This window comes from Salmo salar, chromosome 19 (assembly GCF_965601325.2).
Source record: "Salmo salar chromosome 19, fSalSal1, whole genome shotgun sequence".
Lineage (NCBI taxonomy): Eukaryota > Metazoa > Chordata > Actinopteri > Salmoniformes > Salmonidae > Salmo > Salmo salar.
Window position 1 is genome coordinate 59858457 of NC_138309.1, and position 26040 is coordinate 59884496.

A 26040-nucleotide genomic window follows, 5' to 3' on the forward strand; every position below is an offset into this window, starting at 1 on the left:
TTTTTTTTTGGCCAGGACTAGGTTTAATCTGTGTTCTGGAAACTGGCCTCTACAGTCACCTATTAAGCCAGATAGCAAGTCCCTATGACTTAGCTAGCTAGCACATGGCACATTATCATAGCATTGTCATTGAGAATCCGAGAAACTAGACTAGGAGGACTCAGTCTTACTTAGCCAGGGCCTTGCTGGGCGGGTCTGCCAGGCTGTGCCAGTAGGCCGAGTCTGTGAGCAGGATGTGGCCCAGCAGGGTGAAGGTGATCTGCTGGGTGTCCAGGCAGAAAATGCTGTAAAGCAACTCCACCACCCGGTTGGCCCACTCCTGGTGAGTCTCCTTCAGCAGCTCCTGAGACACATAGGAAGTAGGAATGAGAAATGGATTGATACATAGCCTAAATGATATACAGTAAGAGTAAATACACACACAGCGACAGACACGCATTCAAATAATGTATTAAAAAAAAAATACTTTAATGACTAGTCAAACTAAAAAAAAACGTCCCTTTTTCAGGACCCTGTCTTTCAAAGATAATTCGTAAAAATCCAAATAACTTCACAGATCGTCATTGTAAAGGGTTTAAACACTGTTTCCCATGCTTTTTAAAATGAACCACAAACAATTAATGAACATGCACCTGTAGACGGTTGTTAAGACACTAACAGCTTACAGACGGTAGGCAATTAAGGTCACAGTTATGAAAACTTAGGACACTAAAGAGGCCTTACTACTGACTCTGAAAAACACCAAAAGAAAGATGCCCAGGGTCCCTGCTCATATGTGTGAACGTTCCTCAGGCATGCTGCAAGGAGGCTTGAGGACTGCAGATGTGGCCAGGGCAATAAATTGCAATGTCTGTACTGTGAGACGCCTAAGACAGCGCTACAGGGAGACAAGACGGACAGCTGATCATCCTCGCAGTGGCAGACCACGTGTAACAACACCTGCACAGGATCGGTACATCTGAACATCACACCTGCGGGACAGGTACAGAATGGCAACAACAACTGCCCGAGTTACACCAGGAACGCGCAATCCCTATATCAGTGCTCAGACTGTCCGCAATAGGCTGAGCGAGGCTGGACTGAGGGCTTGTAGGCCTGTTGTAAGGCAGATCCTCACCAGACATCACAGGCAACAGCGTTGCCTATGGGATAAAACCCACCGTTGCTGGAACAGACAGGACTGGCAAAAAGTGCTCTTCACTGACGAGTCGCAGTTTTGTCTCACCAGGGGTGATGGTCGGATTCGCGTTTATCGTCGAAGGAATGAGCATTACACCGAGGCCTGTACTCTGGAGCGGGATCGATTTGGAGGTGGAGGGTCCGTCATGGTCTGGGGCGGTGTGTCACAGCATCATCGGACTGAGTTTTTTGTCATTGCAAGCGATCTCAATGCTGTGCGTTACAGGGAAGACATCCTCCTCCCTCATGTGGTACCCTTCCTGCAGGCTCATCCTGACATGACCCTCCAGCATGACAATGCCACCAGCCATACTGCTCGTTCTGTGTGTGATTTCCTGCAAGACAAGAATGTCAGTGTACTGCCATGGTCAGCAAATAGCCCGGATCTCAATCCCATTGAGCACGTCTGGGACCTGTTGGATCGGAGGGTGAGGGCTAGGGCCTTGGCCATTCCCCCCAGAAATGTCTGGGAACTTGCAGGTGTATTGGTAGAAGGGTGGGGTAACATCTCACAGCAAGAACTGGCAAATCTGGTGCAGTCTATGAGGAGATGCACTGCAGTACTTAATGCAGCTGGTGGCCACACCAGATACTGACTGTTACTTTTGATTTTGACCCCCCCCCCCCCCCCCTTTGTTCAGGGACACATTAGTCACGTCTGTGGAACTTGTTCAGTTTATGTCTCCGTTGTTGAATCTTATGTTCATACAAATATTTACACATGTTAAGTTTGCTGAAAATAAACAGTTGACAGTGAGAGGATGTTTCTTTTCTTGCTGAGTAAATTTTTTTGGGGAAAAGTGTAGGCCATTTAAAAACGTAAAAGCTTGGTTAAAATAAAAACATCTATATCCATGTGAATTTTGTTACATGCAAGGATAGACCATCCCAATAAGTTATTTTTTATTTTAAAAACAATTCCTAACATAGTTATGACAGCGCGTTGAGCTACTGGTGCTTCAGACACGTGGCTTTGTTTACAATTAGGCTGCGTCTTTTGGTGGTTTTATGCCTCGTTCACGTGCTACACTGGAACTCTGAAATGTCAGACTTGCTGACTTGTTAAATGTGTCACGTGTATAACTACAACCAGTTAGCAAGTCTAAAATTTGACGTCATCGATGCACTTATTGATGAAGCCAATGACTGATGGTGTACTCCGGAACATATTCCAGTCTGCTAGCAAAACAGTCCTGTAGCTTAGCATTGGCTTCTTCTGACCACTTTTTTTATTGATCGAGTCACTGGTGCTTCCTGCTTTTGCTTGCAAGCAGGAATCAGGAGGATAGAATAATGGTCAAATTTGCTAAATGAAGGGGGATGGAGAGATTTGTATGCGTCTCTGTGTGTGGAGTAAAGGTGGTCTATTGTTTTTTTCCCCCTCTGGTAGCACATTTAACATGCTGATAGAAATTTGGTAAGACGGAATTAAGCTCCCTGCATTAAACTCCCCGGCTACTAGGTGCACCGCCTCTGGGTGAGCGTTTTCCTGTTTGCTTATGGTGGAATACAGCTCATTCAGTGATGTCTTAGTGCCAGTATCAGTCTGTGGTGGTATGTAGACAGCTACGAAAAATACAGATGAAATTCTCTCTAGGTAGATAAGTGTGGTCTACAGCTTATCATGAGATACTCTACCTCAGGCGAGCAAAACCTTGAGACTTCCTTAGACATCGTGCACGAGCTGTTCTGTTCAGCCATGACTCTGTGAAGCATAAGAGATGACAGTTTTGAATGTCCCGTTGGTAGTTTAATCTTCCGCGTAGGTCATCGATTTTATTTTCCAAAGATTGCACGTTTGCTAGCAGAATGGAAGGAAGTGGGGGTTTATTCAATTGCCAACACATTTTCAGAAGGCAGCTCGCCCTCTGGCCCCTTTTTCTCCGCCTTCTCTTCACACAAACGATGGGGATCTAGGCCTGTTCCCGGGGAAGCAGTAAAAAAATTCACATCGGACTCATTAAAGGAAAAAAAGGATTCTGCCAGTCCGTGGTGAGTAACCGCAGTTCTGATGTACAGAAGTTATTTTCGGTCATAAGAGATGGTAGCAGCAACATTATGAACAAAATAAGATTAAAAAAAAGTTAAACGCAAAGACAAACAAAACCATAATTGGTTAGGAATACGTCAAACGTCAGCCTTGTTCTCCAGCGCCATCTTGTATCAATAGTTTCTTTCTCATGTTGAGTTTTACATGAAAAGGCAATTTATGTTTGTAACACATTTATCCCTCCAGTGAGGCTTGACACATTACAACTGTTTTCTATTCCCCCCCTCCCTCCATTTCAAATAGAGGGATTAAACCACGTGCACCTAAAGCAGTTTCCACAGACATTTTGGGACATACAGTACCAGTCAAAAGTTGACACATCTACTCATGCAAGGTTCTTTATATTGTAGAATAACAGCAAAGACATCAACACTATTAAATAGCACATATGGAATTATGTAGTAACCAGAAGTGTTTAATCAAAAAATATTTTAGATTCTTCAAAGTAGCCACCCTTTGCCTTGACAGCTTTGCACACATTCTTGCACACTCTCTGAACTAGCTTCACCTGGAATGCTTTTCCAACAGTCTTTAAGGAGTCCCCACATGTTGAGCACTTTTCCTTCTCTCTGCGGTCAAACTCATCCCAAACCATCTCAATTGGATTGAGGCCAGGTGATTGTGAAGGTTAGGTCATCTGATGCAGCACTCCATCCCGCTCCTTCTTGGTCAAACAGCCCTTAAGCAGCCTGAAAGTGTGTTGGGTCATTGTCCTGTTGAAAAATAAATGATAGTACCACTAAGCGCAAGCCAGATGGGATGGAGTATCGCTGCAGAATGCTGTGGTAGCCATGCTGATTAAGTGTGCCTTGAAGATTTCCAGTCTAATGTCCATTGCTGGTGTTTCTTAGCCCAAGCAAGTCTTCTTATTGGTGTCTTTTAGTAGTAGTTTCTTTGCAGCAATTCAACCACGAAGGCCGGATTTATGCAGTCTCCTCTGAACAATTGTTGAGATGTGTGTTATTTGAACTCCGTGAAGCATTTATTTGGGCTGCAACTTCTGAGGCTGGTAACTAATGAACTTATCCTCTGCAGCAGAGGTAACTCTGGGTCTTCCTTTCCTGTGGTGGTTTCATCATAGTCAACTCATCATAGCGCTTGATGGTTTTTGGAACTGCACTTGAAGAAACTTTCAATGTTCCTGAAATTATCCGGATTGACTGACCGTCATGTCTTAATAAGGATCAGACCCTTTTTTAAAATTTGCCTAAAATGACATACCCAAATCTAACTGCCTGTATCTCAGGACCTGAAGCAAGGATATGCATATTCTTGATACCATTTGAAAGGAAACACTGATGCTTGTGGAAATGTGAAATTAATGTAGGAAAATATATCCCACTAGATCTGGTGTCACGAACTGGCTCAAAGTTCAAAAAAGGGAGACAATATGGAGATAAAGAATAACAAAATATATTTATTAACTAAAGTAAACTAAATACAATTAACAATGGTGTGTCAGTAATCAGTAGTGTGAGTGGTTGCGTGCATAAATGTGATAATGAGGAGTGTTGAAAGGTGCCAACGCGAACTGCCACAAAAAATGCCACAACCAAAATCTATCAGTGTCTGCATAGAGAGTCTCAATGAATGGGGAAGTGGTGCATTTATCCCAGGACTCACCCGGCCCCAGGTGTCCCATGTTGCTGACGACCCTCCCAGCTCCGCCTACCGACATCCTATTAAGGAAAACAAGAGCAAAGAGAACGAATTCGGCAGACAGAGTGGGAGGGTCAGACTGACCATCTCTTCCCGCCCATCAACAGGTAGTTGAGCGAGAAGACTGTCTAAAATAGCCAAGGTCTGAATTTCTCAATCTACCCTGCAGTATGCAATCGTCAGGACCATCTTCCTCCCCATGCACAGACCTAGCATGACAAGAACCCAGCGAAATAACGGTATCAGGCAAAAGAACAGGTTTTCCGTCCTTTGTAGACTCCCACTGTTCAGCATCAGAAGAATGTGCATAACAGGGTTTTAACAAATTTACATGGCACAGTTGGTGTGCTTTTCTCCGTTCTGGAGTGGCAACTAGATAGTTTTGCTCAGTGCACTGGCACACAACCGTATATGGACCTTGAAACTTGGCTTGAAAAGGAGAACCAACAATTGGCAGCAGAGCAAGAACCTGGTCACCTGGACTAAAGTGACGAGGTTCAGTTCGCCAATCAAATATGCCCTTCATCCTCTCCTGTGAAGATAGCTTCTCTTTAGCCATTTCACCAGCGGCGTACAGGCGTCGCCGGAAATCACACAAGATAACAGGGACTGAGGGGGCTCGGAAGACTTCTAGTCATCCTGGAGAACAGATAGAAGTCCACGCACCCTATGTCCAAACAAGGTCATTTGGCCTGAAACCCATGCTGTCCTGTGAAACCGCTCTAGTGGCTAACAGTAACCAAGGCAACCCCTCCTCCCAATCCATCTCAGTACAATAAGCTCTCAACAAAGACTTAAGTGTTTATTGGAAACGTTCCAGCGTGCCTTGACTTTGCATGTGATAGGCACTAGACAAAGTGTTTAATATGGAGCTGTTGGAGAACCTGACCAAACAGATTAGAGGTGAAATCAGATCCTTGATCACTGAACGACCTTCGGGATTCCAAACAGTGAGAGAAACTGAGTAAAAGCTTTTAGCACAGACTTAGTTGTGATAGACCGGAGAGGATAGGCAGCAGGAAACCTAGTGGTCTGACACATCAGTGAACAGGTAACTACTACCCTTTTTAGAACGAGGCAGAGGACCAACACAGTCAATCAGATACTCAAAAGGTTGGCTGAGTACAGGAAACAGTGGTACTGGCTTAATAGCTTGATTAGGTTTACCAGTTAATTGAAAGGTGTGAAGTTTTGATGAACTCAGAAACATCCCTCTTTAACCTAGGCCAAAAGAAATAACCTACAATCACATTAGGACTTCCTCACACCCACATGTCCAGCAATGTCATTGTGGGAAGTTGTCAACACCAACTCACGACGCTTAACTGGTACAACAACCTGACTAATCGCCTCCCCCAGAAAACAACTAACATGACACCCACTTTCTCATCAGGACATCCTCCTGGAGAAAATAGCCATGGGCGACATCTCCCAACTGTTCCACAGGCACAATTTGGTCACGCAACTCTTCTAATGTGGGGTCAGCCTGTTGCGCCTTGATTAGATCGGAGCGGAGTACAGACAACGGAATAACAGGGAAAGTAGTGACAGATTTCTTTGTCGCATTCTCGTTAGCTGGCGCAATGACCAGGTCGCCACGGCTCATAGAACACGTCACTGCACACAAAGAACACCTCTAGGAAACTCCACGCACTATCAGGAATCCCTACAAATAACGGCTTAGCGGAAACCACTAGAGATGTAAACACGACAGGACATACACGCTCACCATCCAAGTTATTCCCAAGGATAAAGTCAATACCCTCAATAGGCAACGAAGGCGCACCCCCACAATAACCTCACCTTTCACCAGTCCACAATCCAACATCAGTTTATGCAATGGAACTGACAGTGTTCAAACCTATTCCCCGAATCAGCTTCAGCAGAGAAGGGTAACAGACTCCAACAAACGATTCAGAGGAACCTGTGTCTCAGGATCTTGACTGGCACTAGGTCCTTACTCCCTAACAGACACAAAACCCTCCGTTATGAAAGGTAAATAGTCCGGGTCAATATGGACTTTCACATGCCCCTGGGCATGAGACAATGTGTCAGGAGCGAACTGATGTGGAACAGGCGCAGCTAATGCCGTAGGCTTAGATTTAACGTAAGCGCATGTACTGAATTTACCGCTAGCCCTGAGAACCGGACATTCGTTTTTCCAATGACCCAAACCTTGACAGTAGTGACACTCTTGACCAAAGTCAGCTTTACCATGGGAGTCAGGCTCAACCCTAGTTGAATGAAACTCTGGCCGTGAACCAAAGTATCTCGTGAGCGAGGCCCAAATCTCACCGAACTCCCCCTCAAACTCTGAATACAGGACTCTGCAAAGACACTTGTGAGTCAAAAGATACTCGTCTGCCAAATCCGCACCTTCAGCGACAGTCTTTACTTTTCGTTCGTTAATGTACGTGGCTATATGATCAGGGATTGTGTCCTTAAATTGCTCTAGCATAATCAAATCACACAGCCCTTGGAAAGTCATAACTGCAGAGGCAGAACACCAGCGATTAAACTGTAAAGAACTCGCGCACTCTCAACATGAGTCTGTTTATTATCCCTTTTTAAAGGTCTAAATCGTTGGCAGTAAGCCTCAGGGACCAATTCGTAAGTCTAACAGCCATTTTAACCTTATCATAACTGACACTGTCGGCTACACTAAGAGCTGAATATGCTTCCTGCGCTTTACCAGTCAACACACACTGCAACATTAAAGTGCGGTCAGAATCCAGCCAACTCCTAGCGTCAGCAACACGCTCAAACAACAAAAAGAATGTCTCAGGGTCCTTCTCATTAAATGTAGGCAACAACCGTAAGTTAAACAATATCAAATGTGTCCGGGGCACAACCAAAAGAGGAACAACACCTAGGTAAATCTGGGTCATCTTCCCAGAGCAAACTCAACCCTGAGAGCTTTCCTTCCCTAACCAGCTCTAGCCGCTCTTGTTGCAGCGTGATTTTAGCACTCTAAATCCTGTTTAAATGCCAATTATTTTTCATATTTTACACGGTTATGCTCTAACTTCTCACGATCATGCTGTAACAGAAGCAGTTCTTTCTGCTGTTCAAAAAGACGACTAACAGATGGAGCAGCCATTGTAACGTTACGGGGAGAGGCGAGTCCTCAGCAGAGGCTGCCCTAGTGGTAACTACAAGAATACCACTCCATCAGATTGGCCTTCGATATTAACCTAATAGAATTTTAGACGTTTATCACTCATTTCAACCTTGTAGTGTTCAGCGATCTTCAACAGCTGTTCTGTAGTACATAATTCTAACAGTTCCTCTGATGGAAAGCGAAATGAACTTGTCTACATTAGGCGCCATAGTCAGAAGTAAACACAAAAAAAATCTTGCTCTTCCCCTCTGCTGAACACACCAGACCGGACCACAAGATAAGTAACAATCACACTGGGCACCACAAAAGAGCGATATCTATGGAGCTTCCCCAAAACCTACAGTAACTCAACCCTAGTCTTCGTGCAGATTTTCAGTGGGTAATTACACACTGTAGCCTGCTGGCAAAGAAATAAACCACCCAACACGCTGGCAGATTCCCCCAAGCCACGGGTGTGCCCCCGTGACAACTACTCAGTCCACAAACAACAACAACAATGCCCAACGTATTCCAAAATGAAACAGGTTGCTAAGCCTAACAGGGGAAAAAGGCTTTAGCTCCGGGTAGTAAATGTTACTACCCTACCCAAATCTTCCATTGAGGTACACAGCCGACCGTATTCACCTCCTCGGACCGATGTCCCAACAGCGAGTAGATCAAGAGAGTCTCCAACCTGGGCAAGGGCTTGGAAACTAACCAATGTACTCTCCAATGCAGCACACAACCCACTATCCACCGCAGTGGCAAGTTCACCAAACATACAAAGGTAACCAATACTGGGCACCAAACATTACAACTCAAACAAGCTGTAACAAAAACTGCAAACAAAGCACATAGAGTTGAACATTAACTCCACGTTTTCTCCCAAACACAATACCTTCAAGATCCCGGATGAGCCCCCACTTGTCACGAACCGGCTCAAAGTTCTTAACAAAAAGGGAGACAACGTGGAGATAAGGAATAACAAAATATATTTATTAACTAATTACAATTAACAATTGTGTGTGTGTGTGTGTGTGTCAGTAATGTAAGTGAGTGGTTGCGTGCATAAATGTGATATAGAGTGGTGTTAAAAGGTGCCAACGCAAACAGCCACAAAAAAAATGCCACTACCAAAATCTATCAGTGTATGCATGGAGAGAGTCTCCTCAATGAATGGGGAAGTGGTGCATTTATCCTGGGACACACCCGGGCCCAGGTGTGTCCCACGTTGCTGACGACCCTCCCAGCTCCGCCCACCGACATCCTATTAAGGAAAACAAGAGCAAAGAGAAAGAATTCGGCAGACAGAGTGGGAGGGTCGTCACACTGGTAAAACATTATAAAGAAAAAAACATGTTTATTTTTTAAATCTTTGAAATGCAAGAGAAAGGCCACAATGTAATATTCCAGGCTAGGCGCAATTTAGATTTTGGCCACTAGATGGTAGCAGTGTATGGGCAACGTTTTAGACTGATTCAATGAACCATTGCATTTCTGTTCAAAATGTTGTATCAAGACTGCCCAAATGTGCCTAATTGGTTTAATAATACATTTTAAAGTGCACTCTCCTCAACTGTGCACTCTCCTCAAACAATAGCATGGTATTCCTTCACTATAATAGCTACTGTAAAATTGGACAGTGCAGTAAGATTAACAATATTTTAAACTTTCTGCCCATATCAGATATGAGTGTGTCCTGGGAAATGTTATATGTACTTACAACCTCATGCTAATAACATTAGCTTACGTTAGCTCAACGGTTCCGCGGGGGGGACACCGATCCTGTAGAGCTTTTAAAATAATGGACTGTCGTTTCTCTTTGCTTATTTGAGCTGTTCTTGCCATAATATGGACTTGGTCTTTTACCAAATAGGGCTATCTTCTGTATACCACCCCTCACAACACAACTGATTGACTCAAACGTATTAAGGAAAGAAATTCCACAAATTAACTTTTAACAAGGCACACCTGTTAATTGAAATGCATTCCAGATGACTACCTCATGAAGCTGGTTGAGACAATGCCAAGAGTGTGCAAAGCTGTCATCATGGCAAAGGGTGGCTATTTTGAAAAATCTATCATCTAAAATATATTTTGATTTGTTTAACATTTTTTTGGGTTGCTACATGATGTGTGTTATTTCATAGTTTTGATTTCTTCACTATTATTCTACAATGTAGAAAATAGTAAAAATAAAGAAAAACCCTGGAATGAGTAGGTGTGTCCAAACTTTTGACTGGTACTGTAGATCAATGCAAAACCACCAGCAAACAGGTTATTCATACACTGTAGACTGAAATGCAACACTATAGGCTTGCTAGCACTAGCAGCCACACAGAAGTAATTTACTTAGCCAAGACAGGAACAAATCAATTGTACTATATTTCTTACATTTACGAACACATGTCGATGCACAACGGCATTGAATAAGTGGGAAAATGTAGGACGGAGATGGGCCTGCCATGGTGGGGCACGACATGGCAGTTCAGCACAGCAACAGCAACAACGCCAAAGACAAGAACATTAAGCGCTGCTCGCTCAACATCAAGCGGAAAAAGTGCTCCAAGAAGGTGCAACCTAATGAGAACAACCAGAACAACATGATCCACCTCAACAACGAGAACCTGGAGAAGCCGCAGTCCTGCACCAACCTGTCCACTCTCACCCAGGATCAGAGCACCCCAGACCTAGTAAAGGGCTCTGACAACACCTCCTCGCCGGTCAAGAAGGCTCCCCTGAACAATTACTTTGTGGCCCTGACACACCCAAGAGGCTGATGGTCCAGCCCTCCACTGGCGAGCCACTGCGTTGCCTGGGTTAGTTCCTGTGCCGGCACTGCTACCGGCTCCAGAACCTGTCCCAACGACCCAGGGCTGTGGCTGCAGAGTGTGGACCGCTTCCTGCTCAGCCACGGCTGGGGGAACCAGAGCACCCTCGCCCCGGCCAACGTGGTTTTTGTCTTAATGCTTTGTCGCAAGGTGGTCTCCTCGGAGGTGGCCATAGAGCACCAGCTGCAGGACGTTGTGATCACCTGCTTCTACCGGACTTGCTCCTACGTGGGCAACGAGATCTCCTACCCACTGAGACCCTTCCTGGTGGAGACCTTCAGGGAGATCTCCTGGGACCGCTGCCTGTCCATCATCAACCTGATGAGTGGCAACATGGTCCAGATGAAAACGGACCCGCACTACTTCTTCCAGCTGTTTGCCGACCTGAAGAACGAGAGGCAGCACATCACCTGTGCAATGAGAGGTGACAAAACTCTAGATTACTCTTTACAAGGCCCTCCAACGCCCTCCATTTGGCAAATCAGACCATAACTTTATCCTCCTACTTCCAAGCAAAAACTCAAAAAATAAGTACCGGTGACGCGCTCAATACGGAAGGGGTCCAATGAAGCAATGCTACACTACAGGACTGTTTGCTAGCACAGACTGGAATATGTTCCGGGATTCATCAGAAACATTAAGCAGTTTACCACATCGGTCACCAGCTTCATTAATAAGCGCATTGACAACGTCTTCGTCCAAGTATCTGCATTACATCACACAGTGACCGTGCGTACATACCCCAACTAGAAGCCATCGATTACAGGCAACATCCGTACAGAGCTAAAGCTTAGAACTGCCACTTTTAAGGGGTGGGACACTGATCCAGACACTTATAAGAAATCCCGCTATGAGGGCCTCCAGAGTGGCACAGCGATCTAAGGTCAGTCAAGAACTTTGAAAGTTTCTTCAAGTGCAGTCGCAAAAACCATCAAGCGCTATGATGAAACTGGCTCTCATGAGGACCGCCACAGGAAAGGAAGACCCAGAGTTACCTCTGCAGAGGATAAGTTCATTAGAGTTAACTGCACCTCAGATTGCAGCCCAAATAAATGCTTCACAGAGTTCAAGTAACAGACACATCGCAACATCAACTGTTCAGAGAAGACTTTTATTTTTATTTAACCTTTATTTAACTAGGCAAGTCAGTTAAGAACAAATTATTATTTACAATGACAGCCTACCCTGGCCAAACCCTAACGACGCCGGGGCAATTGTGCGCCGCCCTATGGGATTCCCAATCACGGCCGGTTGTGACACAGCCTGGAATCGAACCAGGGTCTGTAGAGACACCTCTAGCACTGAGATGCAGTGCCTTAGACCGCCGCGCCACTCGGGAGACTGCGTGAATCAGGCCTTTGTGGTTGAATTGCTGCAAAGAAATCACTGCTAAAGGACACCAATAAGAAGAAGAGACTTGCATGTGCCAAGAAACACGAGCAATTGACATTAGACCAGTGGTAATCTGTCCTTTGGTCTGATGAGTCCAAATTTGAGATTTTTGGTTCCAACTGCCGTGTCTTTGTGAGACGCAGAGTAGGTGAAAGGATGATCTCCACATGCTGTGTAAGGGCTATTTGAAAAAGAAGGAGAGATGGAGTGCTGCATCAGATGACCTGACCTCCACAATCACCCAACCTCAACCCAATTGAGATTGTTTGGGATGAGTTGGACCGCAGAGTGAAGGAAAAGCAGTGCTCAGCATATGTGGGAACTCCTTCAAAACTGTTGGAAAAGCATTCCTCATGAAGCTGGTTCAGAGACTGGCAAGAGTGTGCAAAGCTGTCATCAAGGCAAAGGGTGGCTACTTTGAAGAATCTAAAATATAAATATATTTTTATTTGTTTAAAAACAAAATTGGTTACTACATGATTCCGTGTGTTATTTCATAGTTGTGATGTCTTCACTATTATTCTACAATGTAGATAATAGTAAATATAAAGAAAAACCCTTGAATGAAAAAGTTGAGTGTCTCAACCTTTAACAGGTACTGTACATTTTGAAGTATTCAGATATGTTTTATTTGAAAAGACAAATATATAGTTGAATATTGTAAAGTATTTAGAAATACACTTGGAAAGTATTGTCATGTATTTGAAAACACTCAAAAACACTGACTCAAATGTACTTCTATGCATTTAACCATGGTATTTGAAAATACTATCAAACAGTAAGCTATTTATAGGAAATTATTAGAAAATACTTCCAATAGTAGTCGATTCGGGCCACATTATTTGAAAATAGTCAAATACACAGAAAATAAGTATTAAATAATAATCAAAAACACATGTATTGAACCCGGGTCTGGTGTGTGTGTGTGTGTGTGTGTACTGTTCGTTGTAGAACTGCAGTGTGTTTTCCTCATACAGCAGGGTCATGAGCTGACGGATCATGGTCTGGGGCTTCTCCCTCTCGTCCAGTCCCAGCATCCTCACATGGGCACCAGCCAGGCCACAGCACAGATAGCCATGATGCACACCTTGCCCTCAATGTTGCCTGTTATCTTCTACACTCATGCTTCCAGGCCACCCATACGACAAATTAACTAACTTTATGAATGAGTTAAATGAGGAAGGGACTAAAAACAGCATACATGCAACCACAAGACATAATGTCAGCAGACATATGCTATGACTCATTTTCCACTACGGCAAGAGCAAGTTCACTTCTGTGGTTCAACGATTGACTGTCGACATGGTTTCGAGAGCAAAATAGACCATGACACACAATACTGGAATCACCTGCACGGCCTCCACAGACAGCACGCCATTCTCCCAGGCGTTCAACACCTCCAAGATGGCTGCAGGTGTGTTGAGGCAGATTTCGTGCCACTTCATTTGACTGACACACACAGCGGTACAAAACAATCAGTACAGCTTCAGGAAAACAATCAGTCATGCCAATAGCTACATTTCTAGGAGGGAAAAGAGAAGGGGCAGAAAGGACTCACTGGTTTAAATTTCGCTCATACATTTATTTTTATTTTTAAATGGAACATGGGGAACAACATTTTAACCATAGCATGGGCTTGTTCCTTCCTCCTTTTTCACCCAGCAGCTGAGAAACACTGAATGCCAGTCTGATTCTGACCCTAGAGTGAAAGATCACTCACACTAGCTTCATCTCAGTGGCATTGTTGAGGAGGGCCACCAGGCTCTCCACCTTGCCAGACTCCATCCTAAAGCAGGGGTGGTCTGGGTTCAGGGTCTTGCTCTCCTCCGGCATGCAGGTCTGCAGCCATGTCTCAAAGGGGTCTCCTCCGAGGGGCTGAGGTCCGACAGGATCACCTTGAGGGGTCGCAACACAGATTCATATCATATAATAATAGGGAGTGGGGGACATAACATCCATTTATATGACAGTTTTTATTTGTATTACTCAAGCTGCCACTTTCCATTACTGAGAGCCTGTAGGAGCACAAGACCGGATGCTCCTTTTTTAGTCAGACAGTCAGCAAGCTGTTCCTTTGTGGTCGACCTGGTAAACAGCTTTGAGGTGTGGAATCACAGTTGTAGCAAAGGTCTGTGAGCCACTCCAGATAAAGTAATCAACATGACAGGCAAGTACTCCAGTCACATTGCAGTCTTGATCAAGCCAATAGAAGACTGCAGGATCCACTTGTGACATTTTTCCACCTGTATTCAGCATTGTTGCCTTGACTTTGTTGTACCAGTAGAGTGATGCATCTGCCAGTCCATACACACACTTTTTTAGTTTCCACAGTGTTCCTTCGCTCTTAGCTTCAGGCGGAGGTCGGATGCGAATGTCCCTTGACAGCTCTGTTCCCTGCAAAAATGCAGATTTGATGTCTATCGGATTAAGTTTCCATTTTTTTCTGGCAGATCACTGACATCAGCAATCTGAGTGACTCTGAGGCGCATGTCGGTGAGTCTTTTGGGAGTTGTTTAGCAGCCAGCTCCTCAAAACCTCTAGCCACTAGACGTGCTTTAGGCACTATTCCAGTTAAGGATTCTTTAAGGGTACACACCCACCTTGTTGAGACACATTGTTGGCCAATGTATTTGACTTCCTCAAACACTCAATTTTTCCTCCAATGAATGAGGTCATCTAGCTTAGCTGAGTCAAATGACACATCTTTTGTTTCAAGTACATCATCATTTTTAATGTCATTCTGTTTTCTCAATTTTCCATTGGTTCAATTCTGAGATGATCTACAAGTGACAGGTCAGCTGACCCTGTTGTACCAGAAAGTGTAACTGGTTCAGAGTACTGCAAGTTGTACCAGTTCTGGTGTTTTCCTTTGGCTTTTCCTGCTCGTCCAATGACGGTTGCTGTATGTGGAATACCACTTTCTCTGTCCATGTATTTAACAGTTTGTCCAGTTTTCAGATTGGAACAACCATGTTCTCTTAACACATGTGGCTGTTGTTGAATGTTTTCCTAATTTGAACTCAACAGTATTATCTGAGGCATGGTTGAAGGTCTCTGCTCCATTTCCTGTGTCAGTTTCAGTGTCCATATCATTGGATGAGACATCTGGTAGGTTTGTGTCTGTTACTGTGTCCTTTTTCTCATTTTCATTAGGAGACTGATTCTCAGCAACAGCCCCTCTATCTTGTTGATCATTTACTTTCCGCAATCTTGAGTGATGCACCCTGGCAATGATGCCTCCGTGCCTCACAAATATCACCACACCATCTTGGTCAATGACTACTCCCGGTCCCTTCCACTCTTGACAGTCAACTCGTTTGTAGTACACTTTGTTTCTAGTTTCGTACTTCTCATCGGTGGGTCGTAGCTGTTTCCGCAGAGCCCTTTGCGAATTCTCTATTAGCACTCTGCTTCATTGAACGCTTTTCTCGCTGCATGTAGTGCTGAAAGGTGCTGTCCCACCCATGCACTCACACTGGTCCCTTCTAGTGCTGGTGGCTTGTCAACCAGTACAGAGGGAAGATTAGGGCTCTGCCCCAACACTAGTTGGTATGGGCTGTAACCATGAACATTGTGCATTGAGTTTTTTGCCATCAAGGCCCAATCTAGGGCTGTTTTCAGTCACATCCATTGTCTTGCTTCACTTTCAGCATGATCTCTGTGAGTGTTTGATTGTGTCTCTCCAGAAGTCCATTGCTCCATGGACTGTATGCAGTAGTTGTCTTTACTTCCATGTTGAAGTTCTCTGCCATTTCTCTTATTTCATTATTATTGAATTCTCCTCCATTGTCACTGTACAATTTCTGGGGTGGGCCATGCACACTTATCCAGGAATGAATGAAGTGCTTGACGATGTCACTGGGTTTCTTTGTATTCACAATGCTTCCAGCGCTGAAGCGTGTGAAGTGGTCGATTATGTGAAGGTACCACACACTTGGTCCTAACTCATGTAGATCTACAGCCACTGTTTCATTGTATTTGGAAGCCAGTGGCAAACCAACAGCTGGTTTGGGCTTAGGTTTACTGTATTTTTGACATGTCTCACAACTGTTAACTATCTGCTGTAGAATGGAAATACTCTCATCGTCATTATTCCCTGAACTGCTAAGTAACTTCTGAAGTCTGTCAACTGTAGCATGTCCAAACTGTTTGTGAAGCTTTAACAATACTTTGTGTTTTTCTTTTGTGTTCATGTTCTCAGTGACTGTCAGAATCTCCATGTGCTCTGTGTCCATCAGAATCTCATTTTTACATGGACTCTGTGTGATGTCTTTGTCTAAAATGTTTACACAATAGTGGCCTGAGGTAGTAAGTTCAAGAGTCACTGGTTGTTTAAACATCACTGCCTTGTCATTTTTTATGTCTAGTACAGCCCCTGCCTTCTTGAGGGAAGCTTTGCTTAATACTAAGGGGATATCTGTAGGGACCACCTCTGTTTCAATGTGACACTTAGTCTGACACATTTTTGATGGTATCTTAACTCTCTTAGTAGAATGGACAATTCTCCCATCTCCAAATTTGAAAGCTCTGTTGCTTGGTGTGTCAATCATATTTTGTACTTCTTTCAAATTTAGTTCACTGACATAGCTATCAAGCCATTTTGCACCACACTCTGTCCGTGTACATGCAGTATCAATCACAGCAGATCCTAAGGATTCAACTATAAAGATCTCAGTATCAGAAGCAGATTCATTTGAAAACAGTGTAATGTTACACTGCTCTATCTCTGTGTGTACATTTTCCTCTGTTAGTTTAACTTGTTCATTTTTATCAGGACAGTCTTTAACCCAATGGTAAAAAAAAGTCAGCACAGTACAAGCAGTGAAAGCCAACTGTTTCTCTATACCATCTAGACAGGCAGTATCTAGCAACTTGAAAGCTAACACTGCATCCGGGAGAACCATGTCGTACTTGCGCATCCTATTGTACCTCTGTTCGAAATCAATGATGTAGTCCGTCATTGCAACCAAAATATCTCTCGTAACACTGTCAAAGTTTGAATATGCCTCGTAGGCACGGCCTTTCTCTTCTTTAAGAAATACAGAATCCAGTGCTCTGATCAAAGTTCCCATACCGTCATCCTTGTTCAAATCCTCAATGGATATTTCCAGTGCTGTATCTCTCGCTCTTCCCTCGAGCGATAATACCACCGCAAGTGCTTGCTTTTTCACCTCCAGATTAGTAACCCGTGTCCAGATTCCAAGTTCATTTTTACAACTTTCGTACGACCTCTTCTCGTCGAAGCGAGGTGGCACATTGTAGTTATTAGCCATCCTCTGCTACCAATGTTAACTCGAAATGACACAACGACAAGGTTCCAGTTTAACAAAGTTTACTATACCGTATGAACACAAGGTAGCCATTCCACTCTAGGCTAGGTCAATCAACGACAAGACTCTGCGCAGGCGCACTCTTGACTGAGTGATAGCCCCGTAACAACAGAAATATAGGGATACTTAAAACATGAACTTAACAATTAGTACTAGGTGTGAGACCAACCTCTGATCCGTAGGTCTGCACCCCGTGACACTGCATGAGGAAGGATATGTCGAACAGCAGGGCTCGCACCAAGGCCGACTTGGCAGCAACGAGATAGAACAAATAGTGCCCAATGTCAATATCAAATCGGTTTCAACAACTCCCACACTCAGCATGTCGCCAAAATGAATGTAAAATCTCATTCAAAAAGTCCCATACTCAGTAGCACTGGAACTGTGAAACATTTTTAACTCATGTACTCACATCCTTCTCCACTGATGAGCTTCAGAGACTCACTCAGCCTGAAGAGCAAAGACAGAGCATCAATAAATCATCTCCTGCAAACATTATGTCCCTCTTCCATCATTTGGACATTCCCATTTGGACTTTAAAGCCACAATCCATAATTAGTTTTTCAACCAAAACGGCAGCCCCGCCACTTGGTTTGCTATTAAGTTGAGGAATGCGGATGGAGTAACCAATACCAAATTTCAGATTGTATCTATAAGACTCTCCACAGTAACATCATTTGAGTCTGTCAATACAGTGGATTGAACTGTCCTAATGGACTTTAATATAATACATGTCAGTGTGTTGATGTCTGTCTCACTTGATGAAAATCCGGGCTAAGGATTTGAGTTTTCCCATGGCTGCGATAAGCAGCCAGGAGGGGGTCCAGGCTTTTTCCAGACAGCATGTGTCCCAGCACACCCAGCAGGCCCTCTGGAGACTTGGGAGTGATCTGCGTCCACCGTCTAACACAACAGGGGAAGACAGATACAGTGATGACAGTGTGATGACAGTGTGATATGGCTTCATGACAAGGTGAACTAACAGTCTTATCATCAGTACTAATCCAGGGATATAGTAGCGGGTAAAAGTCAGCGTTGTGTTCATTAGAACACACCGTAGCAACACATTTTGCAATGGACCTCTTGGTGAACAACATGACCCTGCTGACTGTAAGGCTGTGTAAGGTTAGGTAGGGTTGGCATGGGGAGAAGGAGGACCTTGAGGATGTTGGTGACGGTGGGCTCGGCTCACAGGATGAGGCCTGGGTTGGGCTGGATGTTGGCATTTTCTGCAGTCTTCAGCCGTGGGGAGTACTCTCTGTCCTCACCCCTGAAGAAAAGGTTACACACGAGAGAGAGAGAGAGAGAGAGGAGAGGGAGAGAGAGAGAAATACACTGACAGACAGTGATGTAGTGATAGGAATGTGTGAAAGGGGGAGAGAGAATGAAAGATATTAGTGCCAAACTTTATGTATTTATACTGTATCATTCTCTTCTAGTGATGTTACACATCTGAAGGTGCAGGATGGCTACCTGTACGTACCGTTTAGAAGTGAGGTTGGTCGTGTTGGAGTCCGACAGGGAACCCAGCTCATTGCACTCCTGCAGTCGCAGCTGTAAAAAACAGACATGGAGCGAAAAGCTTGTCAGACACTGTATAACCTGTCATTCGTGTTATAAATGCATGTGTAAGGGATAATCAACAACGGGCTATGCATTCTAGGGAAAATAATGAACGATGTGGAAGGTGTGTTCCACAACGTGCTAGCGGAGTGGAACTGACCTCCTACAGAGTTGCATTATTTTTCACTGGTCAGCCTTGTCCAGCAGTGGTGTGAGCTTCAGCAGGTACTCAAAGGCAATGTTCATGTCGTCCATGAAGTCCTGCTGCAGATTGACAGAGACTAGACCAGCAGTATTCACTAGCCTACATTCATTTCATTCAATGGTGATTGAGTAATATGACCAATGTATTTTTTACTGGTAAATAAACTTGAAACAGACATTATAACCATTTATTGTTATGATGTGATAAGATAATTATCTAATAAGGGTAAATGAATCAATAATCCATCATTAATTAGTAGTTATGGAGCATGGATAATTAATAATTAATGTACTGAACGTTAGTCTCATAAAGGTCTAGTAGAGGCTGGAAAGGGAGAGAAATGTGTGTGTGTATTTAGAGATACCGGGAGTAGCCTTCAAGGTTCTCCTAATCTATGGGGAAAGGAACAGGCAGTGCTGGAACAGTAGTAGCAGGTCAAGGAAGAGATACTGTTCACCTACTGTCTGTGCGTATGCGTGTGCATAGGTTATCTACTTTTGAGTGTGGATGTGTGTGCGTAGCGGAGAGAGAGGATAAAATGAACATCTTTGTTATTCGGACCTCAGAACGTTCTCTGAATAAACTGAACAGACCTTTTGCAGAAATCTGAGTCCTTGCCTAATTATTATCCCAGTGTCTTACAAACCCTGTGGATTAGTCAAGGATATATTGATTGTTAATTTATAGCATTAGGATATAAAATTATTTTATCATGATGTCAAGAGAATAACTCAGCACTATACCTGTACTGTACCTTCTCTCCCTGGGGATACTTCTTCAGTCTGAGGAGAACCTGGGGGGGGGGGGGATCTAGAGATGAGAGATGGTTCACGGGCTCCAATGAAAAGAACACATTCAAATGCCTGCTCCAAGGAAAATAAAACAATCACATCCTGTAACTATCTGGCCTTCATTGTGAGAAGTACCTTGAGGATGGTGAAGGCGGTCCACTTCAGCTCTTCAGTGCCCTCTGGTGACTATGAGGCCAGTGAAACACGTCTTTAGATCTCCAACAGGGATACGCTGCACAGGGGAACGCACCACAGTTGGGGGGTCAATATTCCCTTTCAATTCAGCCAATTCAGGAAGTAAACTGAATTACAATTTTCCCTCAATTTAAAGTGAAACTTGCATATGCTTTGCATACATTAACTCTAGACCAGGGGTTCTTAAACCTTTTCAGCTCAAGAACCCAAATTATAAATTGACCGTCCTCCCGTGACCCAAATTAAGAATAAATAGTGTGTGATTATAGATTTATTCTCACGACTCGAGATCCACCTCTCACATGGCCAGAGCCCACTTTGGGTCCCAACCAATATTTAAGAAACCGTGCTCTAGACCAATCAAGGCTCACCTGCATCCTCTTGATCATCATCAGCTTTTCAACCAGTGGCTGTGTCTCCCCCGTCAGGTTCATGGTTCCTTCCAGCATGATGAAGGCTGGACCGAGGGGAACGACGAGTGGTGCAGGGGGTCGGACTGTTCCAACAGTATCGTAGGAATACTGACCGGGAAGATAGGTCAGATGATTATTTATAAAAAAACAGCCATTGTGGCTTTAATTATTGTTTACAAAGGCAATGGCTTGTGCTCCAAAAGTGCTACATTCTCACCTCTTCACCAGTGAAATGCACTCCTCCAGCTTGCCTCTCAGCGTCTGATTGGTTAGACTGCTGAGGCCCTCTGTCACTTTGAGCAAAGCTTGCTCCACATTGGTCCAGGAGGCTTTTGAAACACATCAGGGGAAAAGCAGAAAATCGTTATAAGACAAAGTAAGATTTATCCTACGAACTGAAAGAATACACATACAATGGACGGAGCCAAGCCCTCAGATATGATGTGGAGTTAAACATACCAATGAAATCCATTCAATCAAATGCTACAACAACAATATTAATATTTTGTTGTCATTTCAGTTTGATCAAAATAATATGCAGCTAAGCACAGTTCGTGATAGGAAAATCCCTTAGAAGATTCCGTAGCTCCTGACTGACCTTGGTTCTCCAGGCGTGCGATGTGGACCAGGGCCCTGTTCTTGGTGCTGTTCACCAGGTCCCTTAGCCTCTCCTGGCAGGCCCTCAGGCTGGCTTCTGTGCTGGCCGACGGCCCCAGCTCCCTGAGCCTCTCGCAGTACCAGGCACAGCCTGTCAGCAACCACGCTACCATGTGAATTGAGGTTTGGGATTATTCTGCAGATTATTTTTCAATATCAAAGGTGATTTGACATCAGAAATGCACTCTCTCTGTAGCGCTGAGAAAATCCTTCGACCAGCAGACTCATAGCGATTAGTATTTTAACCATATTTAATAATAACAAATGGTACAGTGGGGGGAAAAAAGTATTTGATCCCCTGCTGGTTTTGTACGTTTGCCCACTTACAAAGAAATGATCAGTCTATAATTTTAATGGTAGGTTTATTTGAACAGTGAGAGACAGAATAACAACAAAAAAAATCCAGAAAACCGCTGGCTAGGCCACTCCAGGACCTTAATGTGCTTCTTCTTGAGCCACTCCTTTGTTGCCTTGGCTGTGTGTTTTGGGTCATTGTCATGCTGGAATACCCATCCACGACCCATTTTCAATGTCCTGGCTGAGGGAAGGATGTTCTCACCCAAGATTTGACGGTACATGGCCCTGTCCATCATCCCTATGATGCGGTGAAGTTGTCCTGTCCCCTTAGCAGAAAAACACCCCCAAAGCATAATGTTTCCACCTCCATGTTTGACGGTGTAGATGGTGTTCTTGGGGTCATAGGCACCATTCCTCCTCCTCCAAACACGGCGAGTTGAGTTGATGCCAAAGAGCTCCATTTTGGTCTCATCTGACTACAACACTTTCACCCAGTTGTCCTCTGAATCATTCAGATGTTCATTGGCAAACTTCAGACGGGCATGTATATATATTCTTGAGCAGGGGGACCTTGCGGGCGCTGCAGGATTTCAGTCCTTCACGGCGTAGTGTGTTACCAATTGTTTTCTTGGTGACTATGGTCCCAGCTGCCTTGAGATCATTGACAAGATCCTCCCGTGTAGTTCTGGGCTGATTCCTCACCGTTCTCATGATCATTGCAACTCCACAAGGTGAGATCTTGCATGGAGCCCCAGGCAGAGGGATATTGACAGTTCTTTTGTGTTTCTTCCATTTGCGAATAATCGTACCAAATGTTGTCGCCTTCTCACCAAGCTGCTTGGTGATGGTCTTGTAGCCCATTCCAGCCTTGTGTAGGTCTACAATCTTGTCCCTGACATCCTTGAAGAACTCTTTGGTCTTGGCCATGGTGGAGAGTTTGGAATCTGATTGATTGATTGCTTCTGTGGACAGGTGTCTTTTTTACAGGTAACAAGCTGCGGTTAGGAGCACTCCCTTTAAGAGTGTGCTCCTAATCTCAGCTCGTCACCTGTATAAAAGACACCTGGGAGCCAGAAATGTTTCTGATTGAGAGGGGGTCAAATACTTATTTCCCTCATTAAAATGCAAATCAATTTATAACATTTTTGACATGTGTTTTTCGGGATATTTTTGTTGTTATTCTGTCTCTCACTGTTCAAATAAACCTACCATTAAAATTATAGACTGATCCTTTCTTTATCTGTGGGCAAACGTACAAAATCAGCAAGGGATCAAATACTCCCCCCCCCCCACTGTAAATAGAAGGCATGTTATCTTTGTCAGGTTGCACCTCTTTATACGCAGAGCCAGGATGAAACATTTTCCAGGGCTAACACCAATGCCAAATTTAAAGGAAGGACTAATAAAAGGATGCCCATCTGAGACGGTGGGAGAACATGTCCAGAATCTCCAACAGGGACTCGACGCAGAGCTCTCTGGAGAAATCATCAAACTTGGGAACAAACAGGGGCATTTGTCAGACAAGTTGTCATCCAATGAAATGATGCATGTCTAGTAGCGGTCAGACAGTTGGTATTAGCCAGAGAGATAGAAAAAGGAGGCCAAACTTACCTTACTGATGGCTAAGAGTACACTTGAATAAGACACCATCTGAGGAAAGACATTTCCATTTGTAATTATTGTGCATAATAAATTAAGCACAATAGCAAATCTTGAACACTGCCTTTCCTACTATGTGCAGAATATGAAGATTAACCATTCAATATCGCTACAACCAAAGAATACAGATCATATATGTCTATTTTGACGCTATGTATAGGGTAAAAGACGGGTTTCAAAATGTCAACCATACCCGGGAACTGATGGCATACTTGAGGTAGGACAAGATGAGCGGGTTGGGAGAAGGGCCAATAATTGCCTGCTCCATAAGAGCCCCTGGAACATAGGGAAATAAAGAAATGACTTATTTCATACCCTGAAATCATATGAATTAAATGTTTACTTTCCACTTCGCATGCATGATCAACACAAGTCAGCTGACCTGCCAGGTTGAGGTAGTCCCATGTGGCTCCCGTTGGGAAGTTATTTTTGATGTTGATGGCCCACTGATAGTCGCTCCAGCGCTCCTTCCAAGCCTGGAGGATGGCTTGTTTCAAATTGACCACCTTCATACCGACAAGAGCTAAACACATTATCAAACACACACATTACATGGAAATCAAGAGTTTTTAGCATATGTAAATGTCATAAGATGGATCAGCTCCATTATGTACGTCTTGGTGAAACTGTAGCCACAAAGTTGTGCCTAGTGACACTGCTGGCTCACGACGTTGATGCTAGCCCATGCATGTAGCGTCGGAAGCTCAATGAAGCTCGTAGTGCAGATCCAACGCATGCACATGAACCAGAAGTAGTCTGGCGGTAAACAAAGTGTTCAAATGTAGTTTATTTTGTATTTTGGATAAATTACACCCTGCACACAGAAATAACTACCTTATTTGACCACAACTAAGAGATTGTGCCGCAACTAAGGGATTCTGGTTCTGTATCCCAACAGAATTGCCATTCATCCGCCGCAATCACCTTATGTTTCAGCATGATAATGCACGGCCCCATCACGCAAGGATCTGTATACAATTCCTGGAAGCTGAAAATGTTCCCGTTCTTCCATGGCCTACATACTCACCCGACATGTCACCCATTGAGCATGTTTGGGATAATCTGGATTGATGTATACTACAGAGCTTTCCAGTTCCCGCCAATATCCAGCAACTTCGCACAGCCATTGAAGAGGAGTGGGACAACATTCCACAGGCCACAATCAACAGCCTGATCAACTCTATGAGAAGGAGATGCGTCGTGCTGCATGAGGCAAATGGTGGTCTCACCAGATACTGTTTCTTTTTATTTCTTTTTTTAGTTAGTTATTGTATCTGTTACCATCTGTATTCCAAGTCATGTGAAATCCATACATTAGGGCCTAATGAATTTATTTCAATTTACTGATTTCCTTATATGATTTATAACTCAGTAAAATCTTTGAAATTGTTGCGTTTACATTTTTGTTCAGTGTAATTACTTCTTTCTATACAGTGTAATTACTCCTTTCTATACAGAAATAAATAAAATACTTCACCAGAAAGCATGACTTAGCCACAAAGGAATGGAGGATAATTAGCTTCTTTAAACAAATAGCTGTGGATTGTTTCAAATCACAAGCTCATAGGCCAATGCCTTTTTGGGAAGCCCGCAATTTGGGCACATTCATTTCTGTCAATGCGTATTTTAATTAGTCATTTAGCATTCTCATTCTCAAGAGTGGAAACGTTATTTGCAGAGTTCCCAACCTGCTACACTTGGTTTTGGTTTATTTCATAACAATAATTTACTAGATGTGTCCATTCTTTCATTGTCTTTTGTTCGGAGTGTGCCATGTGAGCAATGAGCATGTGTCTGGTTTCTCTGTCCTGATGACGTTGAGGGAGCGTGCGCACCTGAGCATGCATAGAACCAGTGGTGTAAAGTACTTAAGTAAAAAAAATACTTTGAAGAACTACTTAAGTACTTTTTTTATCTGTACTTTACTATTTATATTTGACAACTTTTACTTTACCACATTTCTAAAGAAAATGAATGCACTTTTACACCATACATTTTCCCTGACATCCAAAAGTACTCGTTACATTTTCAATGCCTTGCAGCACAGGAAAATGGTCCAATTCACACACTTATCAAGAGAACATCCCTGGTCATCCCTGCTGCCTCTAATCTGGAGGACTCACTAAACACAAATGCTTTATTTGTAAATGATGTCTGAGTGTTGGAGTGTGCCCCTGGCTATCCATAAATAAATAAAAACAAGAGAATTGTGTTGTCTGGTTGGCTTAATATAAGGAATAAGAAACAATCTATACTTTTACTTGTACTTTTGATACTTAAGTATATTTTAGCAATTACATTTACTTTTGATAATTAAGTACATTTAAAACCAAATACTTTTAGACTTTTACTCAAGTAGTATTTTACTGGGCGAGGTATCTTCACTTTTACTCAAGTATGACAATTGAGTACTTTTTCCACCACTGCGCAGAAATGTAGGAGAGTGTTTTTTTTAACATCCAAATGATAATATATTGATATATTGAAACTATAGTTCCTCACAGTAAGCTATTTGTAAAATCTTTCCATCAAACTCCCCCTCCATAATCACCTATCCTCAGTGTGAAAGAGCAATGCTGCATTGGCCTATAGGCTACGAGTTAACGAATTTATCCGCCAACGGATCACAATGTGTCCATATGGTAGAGGCTGATGATCTCGCATTAGTTGACTTCTAACTTCTTGATTTGTATAATTTTAATTCAGATTTGTATGACTA

The 26040-nt window shown here is 43.5% G+C and overlaps 2 pseudogenes across 1 annotated transcript in view; one reads left to right on the top strand and one right to left on the bottom strand.

Moving 5' to 3' along the window:
* LOC106579255 (mediator of RNA polymerase II transcription subunit 24-like) overlaps positions 1–26040 on the bottom strand; it is a 39127-nt pseudogene that overhangs the window by 9296 nt on the left and 3791 nt on the right. Inside the window, exons 2-20 of the transcript XR_014381575.1 lie at positions 23704–23844; positions 23515–23597; positions 23274–23312; positions 23063–23154; positions 21307–21494; positions 20926–21037; positions 20667–20816; positions 20234–20332; positions 20064–20109; positions 19771–19773; positions 19292–19368; positions 19025–19123; positions 18700–18811; positions 18300–18444; positions 17954–17991; positions 17711–17793; positions 9123–14106; positions 8887–8935; positions 171–343 (exon numbers count right to left, since the gene is read on the bottom strand). The product of XR_014381575.1 is annotated as a mediator of RNA polymerase II transcription subunit 24-like (transcript). The remainder of the gene's footprint in view (positions 1–170; positions 344–8886; positions 8936–9122; positions 14107–17710; positions 17794–17953; positions 17992–18299; positions 18445–18699; positions 18812–19024; positions 19124–19291; positions 19369–19770; positions 19774–20063; positions 20110–20233; positions 20333–20666; positions 20817–20925; positions 21038–21306; positions 21495–23062; positions 23155–23273; positions 23313–23514; positions 23598–23703; positions 23845–26040) is intronic.
* Positions 8646–11311, top strand: LOC106579253 (cyclin-dependent kinase 5 activator 1-like; annotated as a pseudogene).